Source organism: Tiliqua scincoides, chromosome 3 (genome assembly GCF_035046505.1).
Source record: "Tiliqua scincoides isolate rTilSci1 chromosome 3, rTilSci1.hap2, whole genome shotgun sequence".
NCBI classification, from domain to species: domain Eukaryota; kingdom Metazoa; phylum Chordata; class Lepidosauria; order Squamata; family Scincidae; genus Tiliqua; species Tiliqua scincoides.
The window spans coordinates 5,143,152-5,168,277 of record NC_089823.1 but is presented as its reverse complement, the minus strand read 5'-3'; positions in this window follow the sequence as shown (position 1 = coordinate 5,168,277).

The window sequence follows — 25,126 nt, the reverse complement described above, 5'->3', positions numbered from 1 at the left end:
TCCTGGGTGAGAGTGGAGGAGAGCCAGTAGCATAACTAGAGGGGGTGTAAAGCACCAAGTTTTGCACTCACCACGGCATGCAAGCGACCCCTCCCTCTTCCCTTTTGAGCCGTTCCAGGCCACCTTTCCAGGCATTGCCTCTGTTTTGCTCTAGTGGCTCTGAATGGCTGCAAAGGTGGGGGAGTGGAGCCACTCGCACACTGTGGTGAGGTGCCTTGCAAAACTTAGTGCTTTGCACCCCTTCAAGCTATGCTACTGAGGAGGGCTGCCTCTCCAAATGGGCTGCCAGCCAGGAATCTGCAGTTTTAATAAATGTAGTTACTTAAAAAAAAAAAAAATTAAAGGATGTGATGATGGATTTATCAGGGATGTCTTTTTGTTAACTAAATGGATTTGGTAGTAGTTAATGTGCCCATTTACTCAATTAAGTGTTTTATTCCCCCCCCCCCCAATCCTTGATCCCCTACCAAAAAACAGATAAACCTCTTCTTTGATGAGGTGGGGCAGCAGGGTGGTCTTTTGGGGGAATCACTTTCAAAATTGCTTTGGCAAAACTGTTTGCCAATTTAACATCTGCATGGCTGTCTGGGCGGAAGAGTTATTCCCTCCTCGCAGCTGGCCTTCTGGAACTTGGGACAGTTATCCCTGTGACAAGGCTAGTAGACCTGACCAAGAAGCCTTCCATTCTACCTTCAGCAGCTGGACCCGTTTGCTTTCGTCTCTGCCTCTCTGCCATCAACAGGGTCCTCACCTTCTGAGTGCCGCAAAAGAAAGCCAAAGCTTTAGGATTAATCATCTGCTGTGCCTGAAACTAAATATAGCTCATTCGCCAATCAGGTCAGCTTGGAGGACATAACCACAAGGACATGGCCCTGAATCAGACCAGAAGACTGAAAGAATAGTCTACTGTAGAATGAGAATTCTCTTGGCATCCTCTCTCTCTCTCTCTCTCTCTCTCTCTCTCTCTCTCTCTCTCTCTCACACACACACACACACACACACACACACACACACACACTTTTCGTGGTGTCTTAGGAGACCTTCAGAAATGATAGCTCGATTCTCGCTGGGCCCTGTTCATGTCTTTCAGCTCAGACTAAATTATAGCCACTTGGCAGTCTACAACAGCCAGCCGGAGATTGCTGAGCATAGCCAATTACTGCAGAGAAGGGGAGACATCTCAGAGTGAAAAGCCAAGACACAGCATGAAAAAAGAAAAGGAAAAAAGAGAAGAAGGCCCTTCCTGGAGGAGAAGGAAGGGAAGGGCAGTGCAATCAGAAGACACACAGTCCAGAGAGTGTCATCCGATTCACATTGTCGCTAGGAAGGCACAATCTTTGTTGAAACCTGTAAGAACATACAATTTGTTACTACAGCCCTAGAAACAGCTGCAGAAACCGGAAGAGTCTCCCAGAAGCCAGAGGTGACATCACAAGAGGCAAAGACCGTGGAGAAGACCATATAGGTCAGCGTGCCAGGAGAAGTTAAAAATCACCATTGTGATAGATTGAAATCTTCCCACTCTTCACCTTCATGCCAAGAAAAGTATCAGCTGTTTAATTTCTGCATCCCCCTAGCTGCTAACGTTAGAGAGCAATGAGCAGGAGCAGTTAAAACAGCAGCAGCCCTACCTGTTACAGTTGAACTTGGCTTGCCAACTGACCAAGAAAATTTCAAGCTGGTCTGCTCTTCTGCTGCTAGTATCAGTTAGCCATTTGAGCAAAGTTCTTTAAAACACGGAGACCAACAAGATCACTAGCCAATGTTTAACTGCTGTTAAAGGTACAGGTAAATGGAATGGGTCAGTAGGTTGGCAACTCTTCATCTGACAACAGATCAATATCCTAATCCTATCCTGGACTCACAAAGAGTCCTATCCTATCCTATCCTGGACTACAAAAAGAGTCTGGTCCAACAAGAAGCTGATGGAACATACCAAGATCCAGGTCCACAGAGCTTGCGTCCTGAGTACACTTCTGTACTGCAGTGAGTCATGGACTCTTCACTCACAACAGGAGAGGAAACTGAATGCTTTCCACATGTGCTGCCTCCGACGCATCCTCGGCATCACCTGGCAGGACAAGTTCCAAACAACACAGTCCTGGAACGAGCTGGAATCCCTAGCATGTATGCACTGCTGAAACAGAGACGCCTACGTTGGCTCGGTCATGTCCTGAGAATGAATGATGGCCAGATCCCAAAGGATCTCCTCTATGGAGAACTCGTGTAAGGAAAGCGCCCTACAGGTAGACCACAGCTGCGATACAAGGACATCTGCAAGAGGGATCTGAAGGCCTTAGGAATGGACCTCAACAGGTGGGAAACCCTGGCCTCTGAGCGGCCCGCTTGGAGGCAGGCTGTGCAGCATGGCCTTTCCCAGTTTGAAGAGACACTTGGCCAACAGTCTGAGGCTAAGAGGCAAAGAAGGAAGGCCCACAGCCAAGGAGACAGACCAGGGACAGACTGCACTTGCTCCCGGTGTGGAAGGGATTGTCACTCCCGAATCGGCCTTTTCAGCCACACTAGACGCTGTTTCAGAATCACCATTCAGAGCGTGATACCAGAGTCTCTTGAGACTGAAGGTTGCCAACAATATCCTGGCAGTACCGCTGATTGCAGCAGTGCCAAAATGGCTACCGCTGTATCCAGCAGCACCCCCGAGGCATAAGAACATAAGAACAGTCCCACTGATCAGGCCATAGGCCCATCTAGTCCAGCTTCCTGTATCTCACAGCAGCCCACCAAATGCTCCAGGGAGCACACCAGATAACAAGAGACCTGCATCCTGGTGCCCTCCCTTGCATTGGCATTCTGACATACCGGAGGCAACTGGAGGTCTCCTCGGGGAAAGCCCCAGGCCCCGCAATGGGGCTTCTCAAATCTGCGCCAGTTAGGATTTGGCGGAGCAGGGCTCCATCGGTCCCACTCTCCCACCCTGGATCCTCCCCCTTCCCTTCCCTCCCCTCACCTTGGAACTGTCTCCCCCCTTCCTGTTCCAAATGACCTTACTGCCACCTAGAGCTCTTCCCTTGCTCCAGGCGGCTTCTGCCAATGCTGGGCTCCGCACCGACGGGCCACTGGGCTGGCTCTAGGTCAGCAAACCCAGAAATTTTAATATCTGGGATACAGTATATGGAATGGAGGAGAAAGATCCAGCTCAGTGAAAACCTCCTCTTCCTGATTTGCCAGCACCTTCCGATGTGATGTTCCAAAAATGTAATAAAGAGGAAATATGGAATGAACTTTTATTATATGCACTAAACATGTCCTAAAAACTTTAAAATCCTCCCTAAACCATGGTGTCCTTCTGGGACGGTTGGCCGAGGTGGGGATCAGGGGCACTGTTTTGCAGTGGTTCTGGTCCTTCTTGGATGACAGATCCCAGATGGTGGTACTGGGGGGACTCATGTTCAGCACCCTGGCCCCTGAGGTGTGGTGTGCTGCAGGGTTCTATATTGTCCCCCATGTTGTTTAACATCTACATGCAACCGCTGGGAGAGGTCATCCGGGGATTTGGCGTTGGGTGCCATCAGTATGCTGATGACACCCAGCTCTGTCTCTCCTTTCCACCTGACTCCAGGGTGGCTGTCTCTGTCCTGGAGCATTGCCTGGAGGCAGTTGGGATCTGGATGAGGGTGAACAAGCTGAGATTAAATCCAGAAAAGACAGAGGTCCTCCTGGTGCAGAAACCCACGATGTGGGTGCTGGACTATCCCCCTGCTCTGAATGGGGTTGCACTCCCCCCGAAAGAGCAGGTTCGCAGCTTGGGGGTTCTCCTGGACTCGCAACTCCTCCTGGATGTTCAGGTGTCAGCTATGGCCAGGAGTGCCTTTGCCCAGCTTCGGCTGGTGCGCCAGCTGTGGCTGTACCTGTCTCGGGCGGATCTGGCCATGGTGGTCCATGCCATGGTGACATCAAGATTAGATTATTGTAACATGCTCTACATGGGGCTGCCCCTGAAGACAGTCCGGAAGCTACAGCTAGTGCAGAATGCGGTGGCTCGGGTAGTGGCTGGGGGTCGGTGGTTTGACTCTGTCACGCCGCTACTCCGGCGGCTGCACTGGCTGCCCATTCGTTTCCGGGCTGAATTCAAGGTGCTGGTTATGACGTTTAAACGGCTTGGGACCAGCGTATTTGAGAGACCGCCTTCTTCCGTACAATCCGGTCCATTCTCTAAGGTCATCAGAAGGGGCCCTGTTGGTTGTGCCGTCATTGAGAGTTGTGAAGGGAATGGCGGCCAGAAACAGGGCCTTTTCGGTGGTGGCACCTGCACTACGGAATTCCCTCCCCTTTGAAATGAGGACAGCTTCCTCATTATTAACATTCCAGCGGGGCCTTAAGACTTTTTTATTCAGGAAAGCCTTCGAGGCACTATAAGGGCTGTTTTTATAAATTATTAAATTATGTCTTTTACTGTGTGCTTTTAATCTGCTGCTAAATATTTTATCTTGTTTTAATTGTTTTTAAGTGTTTTGTATTTTTAATGTTTATTTGTATCCTTGTTTGTTTGTATTTTAACTTGATTGTTAGCCGCCTTGGGTGCCCTTCGGGGAGAAAGGCGGAATACAAATCTAACAAACAAACAAACAAACCATGGCGTTCTAAGGGTGAATTCAACCCCATGTGCTCCAAATTCCCATGGCACACCTGCAGACCTTTCACAGCACACCAGTGTGTCCCGGCACACAGGTTTAAAATCATGCATTACAACAACAATTTCTGTTGTTAATGGCAGAGGAGAGAACAACAAAACATGGCAACTTCACGCCCTCTATAAGAACATAAGAACAGCCCCACTGGATCAGACCATAGGCCCATCTAGTCCAGCTTCCTGTATCTCACAGCGGCCCACCAAATTCCCCAAGGAGCACACCAGATAACAAGAGACCTCATCCTGGTGCCCTCCCCTACATCTGGCATTCTGACATAGCCCATTTCTAAATTCAGGAGGTTGCGCATACATATCATGGCTTGTACCCCGTAATGGATTTTTCCTCAAGAAACTTGTCCAATCCCCTTTTAAGTGCGTCTAGGCTAGATGCCAGCACCACATCCTGTGGCAAGGAGTTCCACAGACCAACCACACGCTGAGTAAAGAAATACTTTCTTTTGTCTGTCCTAACCCGCCCAACACTCAATTTTAGTGGATGTCCCTGGTTCTGGTGTTATGTGAGAGTGTAAAGAGCATCTCCCTATCCACTCTGTCCATCCCCTGCATAATTTTGTATGTCTCAATCATGTCCCCCCTCAAGCGTCTCTTTTCTAGGCTGAAGAGGCCCAAACGCCGTAGCCTTTCCTCATAAGGAAGGTGCCCCAGCCCCGTAATCATCTTAGTCGCTCTCTTCTGCACCTTTTCCATTTCCACTATGTCCTTTTTGAGATGCGGCGACCAGAACTGGACACAATACTCCAGGTGTGGCCTTACCATCGATTTGTACAACGGCATTATAATATTAGCCGTTTTGTTCTCAATACCTTTCCTAATGATCCCAAGCATAGAATGTCAGAACCCAGCTCTGACAGCTGAAAGTGGGGGCACCCTGGGGGAAAACCCTGTTCTCAGAACAAGGATTATCTCCTGTCTCGGCCTCACCCCATTACTCACCTTGCAGGTGCTGCTCTTGTCTGCCTGCTTTCCTTGACACTGAAATAGCTGGTCCTGCAAACTCCAGAAAGGGGCTTGTCCTGTTGGCTAAACACACGCTAGGCAAACACGACTGTCAAACACTCTGTTGTCAACAGTTCAAATCCTCCGCATCAGCACTGTGAAATGGAACATCACCCCTGAACACTCACGCAGGTGTGTTTGTATGTGTGGGCCTTAGACGCAAGGTGCAGCCACGCCCTCCACTTGGTGGTTTGACTTCCAGGGGTGGGTGCTGACCGCCAACCTCTCACACTAACAAGGCAGTTGCCCTGGGGCAAGCCATGCATGCTGCTTTCACTGGCTTATGAGAGACATAAGAACATAAGAACAGCCCCACTGGATCAGGCCATAGGCCCATCTAGTCCAGCTTCCTGTATCTCACAGCGGCCCACCAAATGCCCCAGGGAGCACACCAGATAACAAGAGACCTCATCCTGGTGCTCTCCCCTACATCTGGCATTCTGACTTAACCCATTCCTAAAATCAGGAGGTTGCACATACACATCATGGCTTGTACCCCATAATGGATTTTTCCTCCAGAAACTCGTCCAATCCCCTTTTAAAGGCGTCTAGGCTAGACACCAGCACCACATCCTGTGGCAAGGAGTTCCACAGACCAACCACACGCTGAGTAAAGAAATATTTTCTTTTGTCTGTCCTAACCCGCCCAACACTCAATTTTAGTGAATGTCCCCTGGTTCTGGTATTATGTGAGAGTGTAAAGAGCATCTCCCTATCCACTCTGTCCATCCCCTGCATAATTTTGTATCTCTCAATCATGTCCCCCCTCAAGTGTCTCTTTTCTAGGCTGAAGAGGCCCAAACGCCGTAGCCTTTCCTCATAAGGAAGGTGACCCAGCCCCGTAATCATCTTAGTCGCTCTCTTTTGCACCTTTTCCATTTCCACTATGTCTTTTTTGAGATGCGGCGACCAGAACTGGACACAATCCTCCAGGTGTGGCCTTACCATAGATTTGTACAACGGCATTATAATACTAACCGTTTTGTTCTCAATACCCTTCCTAATGATCCCAAGCATAGAATTGGCCTTCTTCACTGCCACCGCACATTGGGTCGACACTTTCATCGACCTGTCCACCACCACCCCAAGATCTCTCTCCTGATCTGTCACAGACAGCTCAGAACCCATCAGCCTATATCTAAAGTTTTGATTTTTTGCCCCAATGTGCATGACTTTACACTTACTGACATTGAAGCACATCTGCCATTTTGCTGCCCATTCTGCCAGTCTGGAGAGATCCTTCTGGAGCTCCTCACAATCACTTCTGGTCTTTACCACTCGGAAAAGTTTGGTGTCGTCTGCAAACTTAGCCACTTCACTGCTCAACCCTGTCTCCAGGTCATTTATGAAGAGGTTGAAAAGCACCGGTCCCAGGACAGATCCTTGGGGCACACCGCTTTTCACCTCTCTCCATTGTGAAAATTGCCCATTGACACCCACTCTCTGCTTCCTGGCCTCCAACCAGTTCTCAATCCACGAGAGGACCTGTCCTCTAATTCCCTGACTGTGGAGTTTTTTCAGTAGCCTTTGGTGAGGGACCGTGTCAAACGCCTTCTGAAAGTCCAGATATATAATGTCCACGGGTTCTCCCGCATCCACATGCCTGTTGACCTTTTCAAAGAATTCTATAAGGTTCGTGAGGCAAGACTTACCCTTACAGAAGCCATGCTGACTCTCCCTCATCAAGGCCTGTTCGTCTATGTGTTTTGAGATCCTATCTTTGATGAGGCATTCCACCATCTTACCCGGTATGGATGTTAGGCTGACCGGCCTATAGTTTCCTGGGTCCCCCCTCTTTCCCTTTTTAAAAATAGGCGTGACATTTGCTATCCTCCAATCTTCTGGCACCGTGGCCGTTTTGAGGGACAAGTTGCATACCTTAGTCAAGAGATCTGCAACTTCATTCTTCAATTCCTTAATAACCCTTGGGTGTATGCCATCAGGGCCCGGTGACTTATTGATCTTTAATTTATCAATGAGGTCTGAAACATCTTCTCTTTTAACCTCTATCTGACAACTCCTCGGTCAGGAGGGGCCGTTTGGGCAGCGGTATCTGCCCGAGGTCTTCTGCCGTGAAGACAGATGCAAAGAACTCATTTAATTTCTCTGCCATCTCTAAGTCTCCTTTTATCTCCCCTTTCCCTCCCTCACCATCCAGAGGGCCAACCGCTTCTCTGGCGGGTTTCCTGCTTCTAACATATTTGAAGAAGCTTTTATTATTCCCCTTAATGTTGCTGGCCATGCGTTCCTCATAGTCTCGCTTGGCCTCCCATATCACCTTCTTACATTTCTTTTGCCACAGTTTATGTTCCTTTTTATTCTCCTCATTAGGGCAAGACTTCCATTTACAGAAGGAAGCTTCCTTGCCCTTCACAGCCTCTCTAACTTGGCTGGTTAGCCATGCGGGCACTCTCCTGGATTTAGTGGAAAGACAACAGCAGGCAGTGGCCCCTCCCACTCAGTCCATCCATCAACGTGGCAGGAGGAATCTGTGGCCTAGGTCCAGAACTGGGGATCCCGGGGGGGGAGGATCAGCCTTGCTTAGTGGATCCTCTGATGGTTGTGGTGCTCACCTGCAGTGTAGCTCTGTAATGTGCCACCCCAGTGCACACCTAGTGCTGCGCCCCCCCCAACCTGGAAGTCATTGCAGAACATGATGATGTCACCACCATTATTTCTGGCCAAGCCTGAACACAGTCAGTCTGGGAGCGAACACACAACTCACAGCTATGCTGCTCACTTCCAAGAAAGCAGGTGGCGTAGTTGTCAGGCATGTGATTGCACCCAGATTGGCTGTGCCAGGACAGCCACTAAAATGGAGTGTCGGGACAGTTAGAACAGACAAAAGGAATATTTCTTCGCCCAGCAAGTAATTAATCTGTGGAACTCCTTGCCACAGGATGTGGTGATGGCATCTGGCCCGGTTGTGTTTAAAAGGGGATTGGACAGATTTCCGGAGGGAAAGTCCATAAGAGGTTACAAGCCATGACGGGCATGTGCAATCTCCCGGTTTCAGAAGAAGAACCTCAGAATGCCAGGTGCAAGGGAGGGCACCAGGATGCAGGTCTTGTGTCGTCTTGTGTGCTCCCAGAGGCCCCTGTGAGATACAGGAGGCTGAATGAGATGTGCCTCTGGCCTGATCCAGTGGGGTTGTTCTTATGCTCTTATGTTAAAGGCTGCTGAGAGGCCTGCTTGAGCACTATCAGCAGGTCCCAAGGCCTGTTCACCAGAAGCTGCTATGCCCTAGGCTCAGAGCTTACTCCTTAGCGCAAGAATCTTGTCTCCATTGGAGGACATGGGTTGAGCACCTGCTCCTTCTCTCTGACTGTTGCCTGCAATCTTGAGCCTGGCCTGGCTTGCACCAGATCCACCTCTCTCCTGCCCCTCTTCTCCTTGCTCTGGCTTTTGAGTCTTGCCTCTTCTGAAGCACACACCTGCCTCTAGCCCACTTGAACTGACAGGCAGTGCCCTCGGGTCTAGCAACCCGACAATCTGGAGCCTGCTGTTGGCTGGGGCCTGGCACTTTTTCCATAAGAGCTCCTTGTTCCAGGTTCAGCCCCTCTAATGACACATAGTGCCAGAATATCTGTGGAAGGCAGGAGGCAGCTGCTGGCTGCCTCTTCAACTGTGCCACCCCTCTTACATGATTTGCAGAATTTTTGATCCAAGGCCAGAGAGATAAGGCATCATGTACAGACTGAAGATCTCAGGTTGTTCTCAGCTGACAAGTTGGAACACACCAACCGTGTGTGGCTTCTTTTCAGAACTTCTTTGTGATTGAGTTCAAAAGCTGGATTCTATAGCAGACAAATTTGCCCTTCACTTTTGCAAAGTGTCCTATTTTCCCTGTTTAATGGGATCCAGCTTTGTTGTTTGCTAGATAACCACAGCCAACATAAATGGAGAGATGCTGTTGGGGCAGGAAATGCGACTGAAGGTGAAACCATAAGACGCTGCTATTATATTTAAGACCACTAATAAAATAAGCACCATGGATTTATACACAATGGACCCTTTTACACGTAGCCCAGATCATTTTCTAAAGAAAAAGAAAGCTGGACTCTCCCCCATACTGTTTATAAAACAAGACTGTTATTGAAGAATCTAAAATTAATGCAAATTGAATCTAAAATTCAAGCAGAGGCGCGACAAGCACCTGTTGGAGATGCTCTAAGAGGATTTCCTGCCTAAGGCAGGAGCTTGGACTAGATGACCTCTTAGAACACTTCCAACTCTATGATTCTATGATTCTAATGAGACTCTCCTCTCCCCATTCTTCTTTATTACCTGGGTGGTGTCTACTCTAAGCTTAATAGCTTTTTTTTTTACAAAAAAAAACACACAAAAAAACCTTGTACATAAACATGCTGCTAGCAAATTCCAGTTTCTGAAAGTATAAAAGATGTAATGATACATATTATATTCTGTCTGTGCTAGACATGCTACCTGAGTTTCATTAACAGAAAAAGCCAGAACTGAGCTCTATACATGTAAAAAAAAATGCAATTATCAGGTTGTGGGAGACTATACGGTTGATTTCTGAGTTCCTATTCCTGTGACTTTCAACAGGTGTGCAATAATAATAATAATAATAATAATAATAATAATAATAATAATAATAATAATAATAATAATAATAATAACTAGGTATTTATATACTGCCTTTCTGGTCATCGGATTACTCCTCTGACTTTATTCAAGGCGGTTTACATAGGCAGGCGTTTCTAAATCCCTCAAGAGGATTTTTGCAATCATGGAGGTTCTCTCTCTCAAGAACCAACAACATTTCAGAATGGATCTTCCTGGTTTGGTCTCACTTCTGGCCAGTTCTCCTACAGAGGCTGGCAAGCAGCTCCATCTCTCACATGGAGGGCAGCCAAGACACTTCTTGCTCACACCAAGAGCAGGTGGAATCACTCAGCTGGGCTTGTCAGCTGCTTCAAGGTCTCGCCATTCTCAGCTGCCGGTGTCCTCAAACTGGTGACCTTCTGATGTTATCTTCGGGCTAACAGAGGCTCTACCCTCTACACCAGACCTCCTGCCATGGCACACTGGTGTGCTGCAAAATGTTAGCAAGTGTGCTGCAGCTGTTCGGAGCACAACGCTTGAAAAACACCGAAAAACTATCCAAGGTTGTGTGGTCTGTTTCTAGGGCAACTGTCTGTAGTAACGCATTGTCTGTTCCTCTTCCTCCGCTGGCAGAGTGAAGGAAGGCAAACCCGGCAGAGGAAGAGGGACAGACAATGTGTGTTCAATGTGTTACTATAGACCAGGCCTGGGTCTTTAAACTTTTTGGCCAAAGGGCCACATCAAATATCTGGCACAGTGTCGAGGGCCGGAAAAAAAAATTAAATATAAAATTTAAATAAATACATTAGAGATGGAACTTAGATGAATGATTAAATAAATGGGTTCAAATGCCCAGGGCTTCTCCAAGCACAAACACAGCTCAAAAAATAAAGCACACACTTAAATGGACACCCATTCCCCCACGCCACAAGCACAACTCTGGTTGTGTTTGGTGAACTGGGCCAGCGGCTTTCAGGGGATCAGAGGCTGGCCGCAGGCTGGATAGATATACACACACACACACACACACACACACACATCAGGTTTTGTATATTTGTGTGAGTCATAAATGTGGAATGAAGAAATACACGCACAGGTATCATTGGATGGTTCAACCCAGAAATCTTCTAATCAGCCCTGACAGGCCACAACGCTAAGAAATGTAAAGTTGGTTTATGGGACAGGACTGGTAGGAAAGAGATGGAAAATAGCTAAGTCTCAAATGTAAAAAAAAAAGTTTCTATACAGACCGTAAATGTAGTAGACAAAATACACTCCGTCTGAAGGGGAGATCTATACCTTTGCCAAAATGTTCTGTCCTTTAATCGCAAGGCGGATAAATGACTCTTAACGATTCAGTGAGGTTTTGAATGTCTAGAATGGAGAATTAACCTGAACAGAACCAAAATTTTATAGAGGACGTGAAAGGGGGTTTGCTTTTCAATAGTTTTTCCAGCAAGCCCCATTCCAGACTTCAGAAGAGTAACCGAAGGTGGAATAACCTGAAAATCATGGAAACAGCCTTGCAATCCCTAAATCAGACACCATTAAGAAAAAAACACACACAGATCCTGTTTCCTGAACTATGCACAGAGCTTCAGTATTAAGCTCATTAAAAGAAAGAACAGGCCCTGGTTCCATGGAAAACAGTCTTCTACTGTGTGAAGCTGGAGCCTGTCCTTCCCACCGTCCCCCATAAAGGTGTGTGTTGAGATCTCTAGCAAGCAAGAGGCGAGGCCAGAGACCACAGGCCAGGATCCGCACTTGGCTTCAGAAGAAGCCAAGAGTTTAAGTCGACCTGGAGTCACCGACAAGAGCACAGGTGTCAAAACTCATTTCATACAGCAAGCCGAATCACATCCATGGTGCCTGCCGAGGGCTGGAAGTGACATCGATAAGTACTAGGAAGTGATGTCATTAAGCAGATGATGGCCAGAAATAAGCACTTTGTTCTCATGGAGGAACTCATTAACTGCACATGACAGAAGAGAAAAAATGCAAATCTTGATCATATTTTCAAGATTAGAGAGAGCATGATTATCACTGCCCTTTCAGCAGCACTACTTTTGCGATGTCACTTTGCAGCTCAGTAGCTAGGAGGTGCTTGGTGACCCATGTGACAGTTGGGCTCTCCCACCACGACAGCATCTTCCACTCTCACCCTTCTTGGTCTTCCTCTTCCTGCATAGTCCTCCTTATCCACAGAAAGAAAAATATTTCTTTACTAGCATGTAATTAGTCTGTGGAACTCCTTGCCACAGTAGTGATGGCATCTTACCTAGATGCCTTTAAGAGGGGATTGGACAAATTTCTGGAGAAAAAATCCATCACGGGTTATAAGTCACGATAGAGGTGTGCAAACTCCTGGTTTTAGAGGTAGGCTACCTCAGAGTGCCAGATGCAGGGGAGGCACCAGGGCACACATTGTATCTTGTTGTCTTGTGTGCTCGAAGCATTAGGTGGGCCACTGTGAGGTACAGGAAGCTGAACTGGACGGGCCTTTGGCCTGATCCAGCGGGGCCCTGCTTATGTTCTTATGTTTTCTGAGGTCCCTCCCATTTCTCCCTCCCAAAGCATCGACAGAAGCGGCGCTGATGAAGGGTGAAACTGGAAGAGCCCAATTATCATGTGGGCTTGATAAAGAGCTTCCATGGGTCACATCCGGCCCATGGACTTTATGTTTGACATCCTTGGACTAGGGGAGCCTGCGCCAAACCCTGGCCTGCCTGTGGGCAGGATCAGGTGCCTGCAAAATGCTTTCCCCGTCATGATTGGAGCTTACCGTTCTGTTTGGGGTGCTCTTATCTTTTGATTCAATCTTCTTTCAAAGTCACACCTGGCAACTGCTTCCGGCAACTGGCAGCCAGAAGCAGCTGGCTGGAGCAATTTTGCAAGAAGATCAGATCTAAAGATAAGATGGCACCATGAAGAACGGTAAGGTTAGCTCACGATGGGGAACACTTTTCCCTAACACAGTGGTCCTGAGGTTTGGAGACCTGGACTAGGGGATAGGACTTTTGCTCAGTGGCAGCATACATGCCTGGTATGCAGAAGGTCCCAGGTTCAATCCTTGGCAAAGCCCCTGTCTAAATCTCTGGAGAGCAGAGCCAGCTCTAAGCTAAATGGGCCCCAGTGGTCTGGCTCCATTTAAAGCAGCTTCATGGCTCGGTCATGTTTTGAGAATGGATGATGGCCGGATCCCAAAGGATCTCCTCTATGGAGAACTTGTGCAAGGAAAGCGCCCTACAGGTAGACCACAGCTGTGATACAAGGACATCTGCAAGAGGGATCTGAAGGCCTTAGGAGTGGACCTCAACAGGTAGGAAATCCTGGCCCGCTTGGAGGCAGGCTGTGCAGCATGGCCTTTCCCAGTTTGAAGAGACACTTGGCCAAAAGTCTGAGGCTAAGAGGCAAAGAAGGAAAGCCCATAGCCAGGGAGACAGACCAGGGACAGACTGCACTTGCTCCCAGTGTGGAAGGGATTGTCACTCCTGAATCGGCCTTTTCAACCACACTAGTCGCTGTTCCAGAACCACCTTTCAGATCGCAATACCATAGTCTTTCGAGACTGAAGGTTGCCAACAGATACATGCCTTCAGCTTATTTCTCAGGGAGGTCCTTCCTTCTAAAGGCACTACTTCTGTAACAGAGATGCTGCTCCCGTGTGGTTGGAATACTGAATAACACAGGGATCACATCTGAAAAGAATAGCCATGTAAGCAGGATGGTTTGACGCTAGGCCAACGTTACCTTATCCACAGCAAGGCCAGCCCCAGATATTTTGGCTGCAGTTGGCAACACTGGGCTTTCACACAGACTCTGTTTGTGAGGGGGATATGACAATGAGCTCTTTTCCAGTTCCAGAAGGGCAGAGGTGAAGAAGGGCATTCTGGAGAAGTCACCTGCTGACCAGAGAGACAAGCTCTGGAAATGCAGTGGTCCTGCTGGGGTCCTGCTGAGAATGACGACAGCTTGATTGGAAAAGTGCTGGACCGATGACACGGATGTTGCCAGGACATCCTCTTCTTTGTCTTTGCAGACCGCCAGATTCTTCTACACTATTGCAACATTAAAAGAAATCCTAAACCTAAACAGCATCATGCTGGAAACCATTTGAAGGTTCCCAAATGAAAACTCAACTTCTTCTCTAGTGGAACCGAGTGCAAGGCCTCAATGTCTTCCAACCCAAGAAAGTTAGCACACTTCTTGAACAAGCAGCCTGTGGGTTCACAACCAAAGAGTGGTGGGGGAGGAGGTATTTAACCCTTTCCTCTCCTGACATTTTTGGCCCCAAATTCTCCCTCCCAAGTTGCTTTGCCACCGCGAACTCCTGCACTACCCTGTGGGGATGCACAGTCTACATCTGGCTGTCTGATCAGCTCCATGATGCCCGGAAGTGATGTCATTGCCAGGCTCCAGGGGATGAAGGCAGCTTGCTGGGGCAGCTAATCTGGAGGGGGTGGACCCAGCAGAAGTGGCCAACTTCAAAGATGGCTAAAATGAAGACAGGAGGAGAAAGAAGACTGGGCCATCCATAAGGCCAGCTGAAGCAGTCGCCTCAGGAAACAGATTGGCAGGAGATGCCCATCACTGTCCGCCTGCTTGCCTCCTCTGCTCCTCTTTCTATGTCCATTCTCTGGATTGGAAAAGAAAGGAAATGTGGAAGAGAGGAGAATGCTGAGTTAAACCACTGGAGAGTGGGAGGAAGAAAGGCGCTTGGGCCTCTTCAGCCTAGGAAAGAGACGCCTGAGGGGGGACGTGATTGAGACATACAAAATTATGCAGGGGATGGGCAGAGTGGAGAGAGAGATGCTCTTTACACTCTCACATAACACCAGAACCGGGGACATCCACTAAAATTGAGTGTTGGGAGAATTAGAACAGCCAAAAGAAAATATTTTTTTACTCAGCGTGTGGTCAGTCTGTGGAACTCTTTGCCACAGGATGTGGTGATGACGACTGGCCTGGATGCCTTTAAAAGGGGATTGGACAAGTTTCTGGAGGAAAAATCCATTATGGGGTACAAGCCATGATGTGTATGCGCAACCTCCTGATTTTAGAAATGGGCTATGCCAGATGCAAGGGAGGGCGCCGGGATGCAGGTCTCTTGTTATGTAGTGTGCTCCCTGGGGCATTTGGTGGGCTGCTATGAGATACAGGAAGCTGGACTAGATGGGCCTACGGCCTGATCCAGTGGGGCTGTTCTTATGTTCTTAACTACAATTCCCAGGAAGCCTTGCAGGTCTCTTGTCATCTGGTGTGCTCCCTGGGGCATTTGGTGGGCCGCTGTGAGATACAGGAAGCTGGACTAGCTGGGCCTATGGCCTGATCCAGTGGGGCTGTTCTTATGTTCTTAACTACAATTCCCAGGAAGACTTGCAGGTCTCTTGTCATCCGCTGTGCTCCCTGGGGCATTTGGTGGGCTGCTGTGAGATACAGGAAGCTGAACTAGATGGGCCTATGGCCTGATCCAGTGGGGCTGTTCTTATGTTCTTTAGCTGTGAAGAAGGGCATTTATGATAAATTTGCAGAAGAGGGCCTCAAAGGCGGGATCCCTTTGGAATTTGGGGCTGACACCCCCTGGACAGAAGGCTATGTGTTCCACGGCAATCCTGACAAAGTGTTCCATGAATTCTTTGGAGGCGACAATCCCTTTTCTGATAGGTCCCAGTGCCGTATTTCGACAGAATCCCTTTTGTCTTGACTATTCCCTTCTGGTGGTGGCGTCTGGCCTGGATGCCTTTAAAAGGGGATTGGACAAGTTTCTGGAGGAAAAATCCATTATGTGTTACAAGCCATGATGTGTATGTGCAACCTCCTGATTCTAGAAATGGGCTATGTCAGAATTCCAGATGCAAGGGAGGGTGCCAGGATGAGGTCTCTTGTTAGCTGGTGTGCTCCCTGGGGCGTTTGGTGGGCCGCTGTGAGATAGAGGAAGGTGGACTAGATGGGCCTATGGCCTGATCCAGTGGGGCTGTTCTTATGTTCTTAACTACAATTCCCAGGAAGCCTTGCAGGTCTCTTGTTATCTGTGGTGCTCCCTGGGGTGTTTGGTGGGCCGCTGTGAGATAGAGGAAGCTGGACTAGATGGGCCTATGGCCTGATCCAGTGGGGCTGTTATGTTCTTATGGTACATCCTCAGGTAAGGGTAGGGAAGCATTTGACATGCCACCTCAAGTATCAGGGGTTCTTTGGCTGGCCCTGAGAGAAGGAAGGCAGGAGAAGACAACAGAAGAGTTGAAAGATGGAGAAACAAGCAGAGAGCAGGGAGACAGGAACAAAGCAGAAGAGAAGAGACCAGGGCAGGTTGGAGTGGGGAAAGGAAAGAAGGGAAGATGAGAAGATGCACAGGGGTTGGAGAGAAGAAGAGGGAAGGTTAAGGCCAGAGAAGGAGTAGAAAGAACATAGACATAGGCTGGAAGCTATGTCCCAAGATGAAGGGAAGACAGCAGGACAGGCAAAGATCTGCTAGTCATAAACTCCAGCCAGAAGCTCCTTCAGGAGTAGAGGGACAAAGGGTCTGGTGGCCAGTCCCAGCAAGTCCCATATCCATCAGTTCTAGCCTCATTGGGATGCCACGTTGGGTCAGACTCTTCCTCCTGGCCAATCCTTACCCTCTGATGAAAAGAGGGTCTATTTAAGCCACCACCATTGGGGAGGGGGAATCCGCAGTGTCAGGAACTAGTTCTGGGCAGGATGCAAGCCCATAAGCAACTCTGTATATGAACCAGATGGTGGCAATCAAATACTTGTCACATCTTTGGACACTATGTTTTCTCTTAGGTAGGGATGGAATCCTGTTTGCCTTACTCCACCTGCTTTGAGGTGGAGTCTCCAATGGGAGGAGGTCGAAACAGCAGGGACCGCAAACCCCACCCATGGGAGGGAACATATATATATATGAGGTCCCACAATCTTTTTTCCCACAGAGACAAAAAACATCCTGGGTCCGTTTTTGAATGGACAAAGGGCAGGAGGAAAACTTCTGTTTATGGAAGACGTTCACTTGCACAAAGAGTGTGGGAAGGCTTTTATCAATACTCCTGTGCTGTCCCATGACCCGAAACATCTGTTCCGGAGGGAGCAGAGAGATGCAAAGGCCTGGGGGGGGGGGGGACTGGCAAAAATCACTCCTCTGCCATGCACAATTGAAACATCTTCTGGGAACAGAAGACATTCTGAAGAGAAACCATCTGTGAAAGGGTTTTCTTTGTGTATGGAAGAACATTCCAGCCTGTACAATCTGGAATGGTACAGTCCAGGCACAGGCAGAATGAGAAGTAGGTCTTGCCATACCTTGCCACGCAGTGGCGTAGTTGGCAGGAGGCCGGGGGAGGGCTGCCCCAGGTACCACACTGGAAGGGGATGCCACATGAGGCCCAGCAAAGATGGCATCCATTATGATCTCCCTTCTGGTGGCTCCGTATCTGCCTGCCACTCCCTTCCTTCTCCTCCTTAAGCCTCCAAAGGAGAGGAATGGGGTGGCAATGAGATTGCAAAGCTCCCTGGGGCATTTGGTGGACCGCTGTGAGATACAGGAAGCTGGACTAGATGGGCCTATGGCCTGATCCAGTGGGGCTGTTCTTATGTTCTTAACTACAATTCCCAGGAAGCCTTGCAGGTCTCTTGTTATCTGGTGTGCTCCCTGGGGCATTTGGTGGGCCACTGTGAGATACAGGAAGCTGGACTAGATGGGCCTATGGCCTGATCAGTGGGGCTGTTCTTATGTTCTTATGCACCTGCTACCTCCCCCTCCTTGACACAAAGAACTTACTTGACCCAGCTAAGAGCTGAGTGGCTTCATCCGTGGCTTGCAACTCAAAATTAATTGGTGGTGACATCATCCAGTCACCACCAATTACTTCTGTGTCTGTGTTCTCGGGGGGGGGGGGTAGGTGATGCCTCAAGTCACTGCCCTGGGCTATAGAAGAGGTAGCGATGCCATTGCCTCCACAAGGCAAGCAGGCTCAGACTTCAGGGGACTTCCAGAGGGAGCCCCACAGCTGAGTGCAACACCCAATGATGCCTCTTGAATTTCATACCTGATGTCTGCATAACCAGCAAGATCCGTGTTGCTCTTTATGCCTTTGGGGAAGGCCAGAGGCATGCAAAGGGATGCATACCAAATACAGCTCTGGAGGGTGACGGCCTTTCTGGGGTACGCGGCGCTCAATATTTTCCCTCTTTCTTCCACCTTGACCTGGGGGGGATTTCCTTCGTATGTAACGGGACCTGGCTTTACCATCCATGAGTGGGAGAATATAATACAAGTTGTCAAGTCGTATTAAGTGCAGATCCAGCCGTTCGTGACCTCGGGGTCTGGTTTGTAAACCGCAGCGATCTGTAGCGTATCACAACACTGATACTTTCACTAACGGATGCCTGTCATGTTGGGGAGGGGGAAGGGGGTGGACTGCAATTGTGTCTTGTACGAATGCCTCTTTGAAGTCCATGCCTCATTTTGAAGTGTCTGGCGGGTGGGCGGGGGGGGAGGGAATAACGGCAGGAAATTGTTCCTGGCCTGAAGGGAGAACTTTGGAACTGAACGCCAAATTCTCTTCACCTAATAACACTTAATGCTTCCCCTCTTCTCATCCATAGAACAGAGAGAAGCCTGCAATCACACCCTGGGCGCAGATGGCTGGTGTTTGATGCATACCACGAAGACGCACCTGGAATCTCTTCCTGACTTTATCGCAGGAAGCACTTCTCGGGAGCGACAGCAAGATGTTTGGTCCTCTCCGTGCATCAAAATTACAGCTGCCCGGATCTAGCAGTCTTTGCTGACATTGGGTAGGCTGGTTGCGCAGAGCATCTGTTCTGCAGGTGGAACCCTTGGCGGGATCTCACCGTATGTGGGAACCAAGAAAGGGACCATCTCTCTGTTTTGGAAGCTGCTACCTTACCCTAAGTTAGACTGTTGGTTCATCCAGGGGGGCATATGATCCAGAATGCCACCCGATACTGTCTGGCAATGGTGGCAGACTCAGGATAAAAGCTGCTGCCCCCTTGGACTCTTTGTCATCTGCCACGGATGCTACCCATATCAGGTGGCCTCACAGATGGATCAACCATCTATCCATTTGAGAAACTCTTTGCCACAGGAAGTAGTGATGGCATCTGGCCTGGATACCTTTAAGAGGGGATTGGACAAATTTCTGGAGGAGAAGTTCATTACGCGTTACAAGTCACAGTAGGTATGTGCAAGCTCTTGGTTTGAGAGGCAGGCAGCCTCTGATTGCCAGATGCAGGGGAGGGCACCGGGGCGCAGGTTGTGTCTGTTGTCTGCTCCCTGGGGCATTTGGTGGGCCACTGTGAGATACAGGAAGCTGGACTAGACGGGCCTTTGGCCTGATCCAGTGGGGTGCTTCTTATGTTCTTGACCATGGGTCCAGCTAGCCCAGGCCTGTCTCTTCTGCACTTGGGCCCTGTAGCACTGCAGAGGCCTTGCTCTTCTGCAGCCAGCTGGAATCAACAATGAATCCGTGGTTCCACACAGCACTTCGCACAGTGCATATCCTGCATTAGAATCAGCACCACCATCACTGCCTGGAATGGCTCTGACGGGAAGTGGAAGGGGTCGCTTACATTGGACATTGTAGCACCTGCAATACTTGCCATGCCACCGTGCTACACTACTGCTTCAAGGGCAGCCCTACATAAAGCATATTCCAATAGTGAGGTTACTGCCAGAGAAACTGAAGGCCCAGGGTAATGTCCTGACCATTGGTGACCCTGAGGTGGCTCATTTTATGCATTAAACATATACTGTATATTACAAGGCTTTCTAGAACAGCATAAAATCCATGCAAACTGTGCATAACCTTTTCATTAGCACAAACAAGCCGGGGAAAGGGGCACCGGTTAGCTGAAGATGTTCCTTCTTAGGAACGGGCTTTGACCTTGTCTTATCACTTTGGCACGAACTAGTCGTGTCTTCATCATGAGCTCTACTAAGCCCCTATCAGTATTTTATAATGAACAGCACCTCATGATCAAATAATGCAGCCACCTTGCAACCCCAGAGGACTCCTTAATGAGTCCAGGAGGACCCTCAAGCTGCAAACTTGCTCCTGAAGAAAGAATCCAACCCCACTCAGTCAAGGCACAAAGTGTCCCATAATACCACCTTCTGGAATCAGCCAGAAAGGACAGGAACCATAGCAAAACAGTGCCCTCAAGCACCACCCTCATCCACGGACCCAGAAAGACACTATGTTCAGTGGTGTCAAAAGCAGCTGAGAGGTCAAGTAGGACCAAGAGGGACACACTCCACCTGTTCAGTGCTAGGCACAGATAATCCCCCAAGGTGACCAAAGCTGTTTCTGTCCCAAAGCCTTATCTGGTCAGATTGAAAAGGGTCCACACAATGAGTTTCACACAGGATCCTCTGGAGTGGAGACATCACCACCCCTACTGACCTTGCCTAGAAATGGAAAGTTTGAGACTGGCTGGTGGTTATCCAGTATGTTGGTCTAGGGAGGGTTTCTTCAGGAGGGGGTGCGTGACCACAAGCTTTAATGCTACTGGCAACATCCCCTCCATCAGAGATAAGAACATAAGAACATAAGAACAGCCCCACTGGATCAGGCCATAGGCCCATCTAGTCCAGCTTCCTGTATCTCACAGCGGCCCACCAAATGCCCCAGGGAGCACACCAGATAACAAGAGACCTCATCCTGGTGCCCTCCCCTGCATCTGGCATTCTGACATAACCCATTTCTAAAATCAGGAGGTTGCGCATACACATCATGGCTTGTACCCCGTAATGGATTTTTCCTCCAGAAACTTGTCCAATCCCCTTTTAAAGGCGTCTAGGCTAGACGCCATCACCACATCCTGTGGCAAGGAGTTCCACAGACCGACCACACGCTGAGTAAAGAAATATTTTCTTTTGTCTGTCCTAACCCGCCCAACACTCAATTTTAGTGGATGTCCCCTGGTTCTGGTATTATGTGAGAGTGTAAAGAGCATCTCCCTATCCACTCTGTCCATTCCCTGCATAATTTTGTATGTCTCAATCATGTCCCCCCTCAAGCGTCTCTTTTCTAGGCTGAAGAGGCCCAAATGCCGTAGCCTTTCCTCATAAGGAAGGTGCCCCAGCCCCGTAATCATCTTAGTCACTCTCTTTTGCACCTTTTCCATTTCCACTATGTCTTTTTTGAGATGCGGCGACCAGAACTGGACACAATACTCCAGGTGTGGCCTTACCATAGATTTGTACAACGGCATTATAATACTAGAGAGGTTGAAGAGCTTTCCGTCTGATCTGGTCTGGAGATAGATGCCTTCTGTTGCAGTTCCAAAGGCCTGCTTCAGCAGGACAGCGAAGAAAATCCCAAACAAGGTTGGTGCAAGAACACAGCCCTGCTTCACTCCGCTTCGGATGTCAAAAGGGTCTGATGTGGAGCCATCGAAGACAACAGTGCCCTTCATGTCCTTGTGGAAAGATCTGATGATGCTGAGGAGCCTGGGTGGACATCCAATCTTGGGGAGAATCTTGAAGAGGCCGTCTCTGCTGACCAGGTCGAAAGCCTTTGTGAGATCTATGAAGGCTATAAAGAGTGGCTGTCGTCCAAAGTCCAAAATCCAAAGTCCAGCTGAAATGTCTGCGTGACTTCCTCTTTGCCGACGATGCAGCTGTCACTACCCACTCTGCCAAAGATCTCCAGCAGCTCATGGATCGTTTTAGCAAGGCCTGCCAAGATTTTGGACTGACAATCAGCCTGAAGAAAACACAGGTCATGGTTCAGGATATGGACTCACCTCCCTGCATTACAATCTCTGAGCATGAACTGGAGGTTGTCCATGACTTTGTGTACCTTGGCTCAACGATCTCCGACACTCTTTCTCTCGATACCGAGCTAAACAAGCGCATCGGTAAAGCAGCTACCACGTTTTCCAGACTCACAAAGAGAGTCTGGTCCAACAAGAAGCTGATGGAACATACCAAGATCCAGGTCTACAGAGCTTTCGTCCTGAGTACACTTCTGTACTGCAGCGAGTCATGGACTCTTTGCTCACAACAGGAGAGGAAACTGAGCGCTTTCCACATGCGCTGCCTCCGACGCATCCTCGGCATCACCTGGCAGGACAAAGTTCCAAACAACACAGTCCTGGAACGTGCTGGAATCCCTAGCATGTATTCACTGCTGAAACAGAGACGCCTGCGTTGGCTTGGTCATGTCGTGAGAATGGATGATGGCCGGATCCCAAAGGATCTCCTCTATGGAGAACTCGTGCAAGGAAAGCGCCCTACAGGTAGACCACAGCTGCGATACAAGGACATCTGCAAGAGGGATCTGAAGGCCTTAGGGATGGACCTCAACAAGTGGGAAACCCTGGCCTCTGAGCGGCCCGCTTGGAGGCAGGCTGTGCAGCATGGCCTTTCCCAGTTTGAAGAGACACTTTGCCAACAGTCTGAGGCTAAGAGGCAAAGAAGGAAGGCCCATAGCCAGGGAGACAGACCAGGGACAGACTGCACTTGCTCCCGGTGTGGAAGGGATTGTCACTCCCGGATTGGCCTTTTCAGCCACACTAGACGCTGTGCCAGAACCACCTTTCAGAGCGCAATACCATAGTCTTTCGAGACTGAAGGTTGCCAATACAATTATAATACTAGCCGTTTTGTTCTCAATACCCTTCCTAATGATCCCAAGCATAGAATTGGCCTTCTTCACTGCCGCCGCACATTGGGTCGACACTTTCATCGACCTGTCCACCACCACCCCAAGATCTCTCTCCTGATCTGGCACAGACAGCTCAGAACCCATCAGCCTATATCTAAAGTTTTGATTTTTTGCCCCAATGTGCATGACTTTACACTTACTGACATTGAAGCACATCTGCCATTTTGCTGCCCATTCTGCCAGTCTGGAGAGATCCTTCTGGAGCTCCTCACAATCACTTCTGGTCTTTACCACTCGGAAAAGTTTGGTGTCGTCTGCAAACTTAGCCACTTCACTGCTCAACCCTGTCTCCAGGTCATTTATGAAGAGGTTGAAAAGCACCGGTCCCAGGACAGATCCTTGGGGCACACCACTTTTCACCTCTCTCCATTGTGAAAATTGCCCATTGACACCCACTCTCTGCTTCCTGGCCTCCAACCAGTTCTCAATCCACGAGAGGACCTGTCCTCTAATTCCCTGACTGTGGAGTTTTTTCAGTAGCCTTTGGTGAGGGACCGTGTCAAACGCCTTCTGAAAGTCCAGATATATAATGTCCACGGGTTCTCCCGCATCCACATGCCTGTTGACCTTTTCAAAGAATTCTATAAGGTTTGTGAAGCCATGCTGACTCTCCCTCAGCAAGGCCTGTTCGTCTATGTGTTTTGAGATCCTATCTTTGATGAGGCATTCCACCATCTTACCCGGTATGGATGTTAGGCTGATCGGCCTATAGTTTCCCCCTCCTTCCCTTTTTAAAAATAGGCATGACATTTGCTATCCTCCAATCTTCTGGCACCATGGCCGTTTTGAGGGACAAGTTGCATACCTTAGTCAAGAGATCTGCAACTTCATTCTTCAATTCCTTAATAACCCTTGGGTGGATGCCATCAGGGCCCGGTGACTTATTGATCTTTAATTTATCAATGAGGTCTGAAACATCTTCTCTTTTAACCTCTATCTGACTTAACTCCTTGGTCAGGAGGGGCCGTTCGGGCAGCGGTATCTGCCCGAGGTCTTCTGCCGTGAAGACAGATGCAAAGAACTCATTTAATTTCTCTGCCATCTCTAAGTCTCCTTTTATCTCCCCTTTCCCTCCCTCACCATCCAGAGGGCCAACCGCTTCTCTGGCGGGTTTCCTGCTTCTAACATATTTGAAGAAGCTTTTATTATTCCCCTTAATGTTGCCGGCCATGCGTTCCTCATAGTCTCGCTTGGCCTCCAGTATCACCTTCTTGCATTTCTTTTGCCACAGTTTATGTTCCTTTTTATTCTCCTCATTAGGGCAAGACTTCCATTTACAGAAGGAAGCTTCCTTGCCCTTCACAGCCTCTCTAACTTGGCTGGTTAGCCATGCAGGCACCCTCCTGGATTTAGTGGAACCCTTCTTTCTTTGCAGTATACACCTCTGCTGGGCCTCTATTACTGTTGTTTTAAGCAGCCTCCATGCACTCTGGAGAGATCGGACTCTTTTTACCCTCCCTTTCAACCTCCTTCTAACCAGCCTCCTCATTTGAGGGAAGTCCGCCCGTCGGAAGTCAAGGGTTTTTGTCGGAAGTCAAGGGTTTTTGTACCTGATGACCCTCCCTGTCCACTCAGCCAGCCCCCACCCCAGCAAATCTAACAAATCAAACTGAGCAGAGGCCAAGAGGGCAGGTGGTTAGCCTTACACTGCACAGGATCCTGCCCAGACCCTCAGGTTGCACAAGTGGAGAAGAATCCTAAACAACCAGTGCCTGGGATCCCCCTATGGAATCACCCAATGTGGAATCCGAGTCGTAGCTGATTCCAGGTCAGCAGCTTTGCCCAGGGCTAAAGTCCTGAATCTGGCTGATATTATTCTTCACAGACCTCATGTTCATCAGCAGTACCTTCAGGCTGCCAGGATGACTACCAAGGCCATCAACAGCCTGCAGGCTAAAGAAAGTGCTGGTAGGAGAGACAGTCAGTTTGCAACTAGCCCTCCCTCCTATGGAACAACCATTTGACTTTGGAGGAAGGCAGTCCCAGGTCCCCCCCTCCCATCTTCCAAACTAGTATCTCTAACCTCTAGGCAGCTTTTCCACTCTATAGCAGCGTCCTCAACCCCTAGTGAAAATTCCACATCAAAGGCGTTGTACAGGTTCACAAGGCCCTTTGGATCTCCCTTTGGGAATCAGTAACGACACTTATTGCTGCAAGAGGTTGGCTTATTTGCATTTCCATTACAGGGAAGGATCTTGGT